The 2482-nt window shown below is 35.8% G+C and overlaps 1 protein-coding gene across 2 annotated transcripts in view; it reads right to left on the bottom strand.

Annotated features, from left to right (window-relative positions):
• Positions 1-2058, bottom strand: part of LOC144966199 (putative E3 ubiquitin-protein ligase HECTD2) — a 72876-nt gene extending 70818 nt beyond the window's left edge. Inside the window, exon 1 of one of the 2 annotated variants that reach the window (XM_078902362.1) lies at positions 1750-2058. The gene's annotated coding sequence lies outside the window, so the exon portion shown is untranslated. The remainder of the gene's footprint in view (positions 1-1749) is intronic. The other variant, XM_078902361.1, reaches the window with a different exon arrangement.
• Positions 2059-2482: the final 424 nt, after the last annotated feature.

The raw sequence follows: 2482 nt of genomic DNA on the forward strand, positions 1-2482 counted from the left end.
GGAATATAGACAATCCATCAAACAAAATGTCTGATGCCAACAGGAATCACCCATGTTGTTCAAAGATAAAATTGATGCAAATCAAAAGAAAAATTATAATAACTATCAACAGGTGGTCTAAACCCACTTTATATGATGAGAAAGACAAAATAATTGATCAATTGGAAGTCTAGTAAGAAATTAAAAAGAAAAGAGTTAAAAAGGAAAAGCTTTTTTAACATAACATGATATCCAAACCTATTCAGGACAATTTTATAAAAATTACATATTCTGATAGTGTTAAGCAATGATTCTTCTGTAGTCCAAAGCAGGGGTTTTGAGCTGAATCAGTCTGATATGGGCAAAACAGAATTTCTTCTGCTGCCCAGACTGTCTCTCCCCTGTTCCCCACTGTGTTTGCACATGTACATTGGAATTTGAGTCTGAATAGTCATGGGAGACTATTACTATTCAGACTTGAGTCCGAATTGTCACTTCATTCATATTATCTTTATTTGAAAATTTATATCGGAGACTTGAGCCCTGGGTTGAGTTGAGTTGTTGTTGAGGGATCACAACTTGTCCGCATTGATAGCGAGTGAACCTGAACTGACATTTTTCTCTTAGGAGTTTTACTGTCATCTTTTTTTTCTTTTTTTTTTAATTAGTCAAACTAAAAATAAAAATAAAAAATATATATAAATAACATAAAATAAATACAAAGAAAAAAAGAAAAAATACATGAAAACCAAAAATTGGGCACTGGTGAAGGAGAGAGGTCCCTGTCACCATTTTGCTTTGTTTACACAATTGCCGTGGCCAGATGGTTTAAAGTGTTCCAAGACTAAAAATTTGCCAATTTTCTTTTTCTGTACCCCTGTATTATATCTAGCACCAAAATATAGCCATTCAAAAAAAAAAAAATGTTGCCATTTATCAGTTTTAAACGTGCCATGTTTGTGATAAATTATTTTTAAAAATCTACATTAAACCCGAATCCACTGTGGTAGATAAAGAAGATGATTGTTCAAAAAAAAAAATAATAAAAAAAAAAGAAGGAAAGAGAAGAAAAGGGAAAAAAATCTTCCGTTTAACCTTAAACCCGATATCACTGTGTCAGATTGTTAAAGAAGAAGATTTCAACAACAACAACAACAACAACAACAAAAAAGAAAACAAAAAAGACAATCCCTCCTCCCCCCCCCCCCCAGATCTCTCTCTCTCTCTCTCTCTCTCTCTCTCTCTCTCTCTCTCTCTCTCTCTCTCTCTCTCTCTCTCTCCCATTTTCCTCTTTTTGGTAAGTTTCTCTGCCATGCCATGCCTTCCCCACCCTCGACTCAAAAACTGCTATTTACTACAGCCAAGGTGGCAACTCAGTCTCTGTGTCGTGTAAACAAAGCACGGTGACGACTGGGACCTCTCTCGTTTAACAATGCCAAAAACTGTTTCGTGTTTTAAAGGTTAATCACATAGGGTTTGTGTTGGAATAGTCCAAACGCTTTATTTATCTGGAACTGGAAAGTTTTCGTTAGAGCCGTAGTTGGATCAAGTTTATTAACATTTGACTTCACTTACACACGACGCGCTAAAGATACTCAATCTCAAACTCAATTACTCTGACTCTAACTCAACTCTCAAAACGGGAAAACTCCTCTAGCTTCTGGTTCTTATATCTTAAACACTTTTTAAAGTATCTATGAGCTCACCTTAAATGTCATTATTAAATTATCACAACAATATCAAATTGAAAAGTATTATCAATTTCCATACCTTGAGCCTGAGCCTCCCGTTGATGGGGAGTTGTTTACACCGCCATCTTGAATTTATCTAACTGATGTCCAATTCAATATTAGTGGAAGCGTTCATAGTCAACTTTCGACCCACCTCCTTCATAGATGTGTCATAATAATAATAATAATACAATACTCATCCGTTGAAAATCATAATCCCTCTCTTGATTCATGTTTATTTATCATCACCTGATATTTCATACACTGTTGGATTTTGATACTAGTAAATGCATAGAGATTACCTACACTGCTGTGCTCACGCGGTCATGTCAACCGACCGCACCGCCCACCCGGGATGTCACGCAGTTGCTTGCTGATTCACGGCTCACGGACGCGCGTCACAATCACAAAGCAACCAGTAGGAAACGTACCTGCTTCAAACTTCAAACCCAGCAATAGCAAAGCAATACATCTACTAAATAAACAGTCGATGATTTTGAATTTGGGTCAATCTTTTTATTATTCTGATTAAATGGAAAAATAATGAGATCGCCTAAACAGTCGATGATTTTGAATTTCGGTCAAGCTCTAGATATAATATTATTGTTCTGATTAAATGGAAAAATAATTAGATGAATTTCAGCTCTGGTTTTTTAACAGAGAGACTAATGGTGTGGACACAAGTCCATGTCTTCTTTCTTTTTGTCTTGTCATTAAGTCGCAACTCCGTGCATCGAAGACAATCGGAGAAATGGACATGCCTATGATTTTAT

Source organism: Berghia stephanieae, chromosome 2, assembly GCF_034508935.2.
Source record: "Berghia stephanieae isolate SIO BIC M18660-M18661 chromosome 2, UCSD_Bste_1.3, whole genome shotgun sequence".
NCBI lineage: Eukaryota > Metazoa > Mollusca > Gastropoda > Nudibranchia > Aeolidiidae > Berghia > Berghia stephanieae.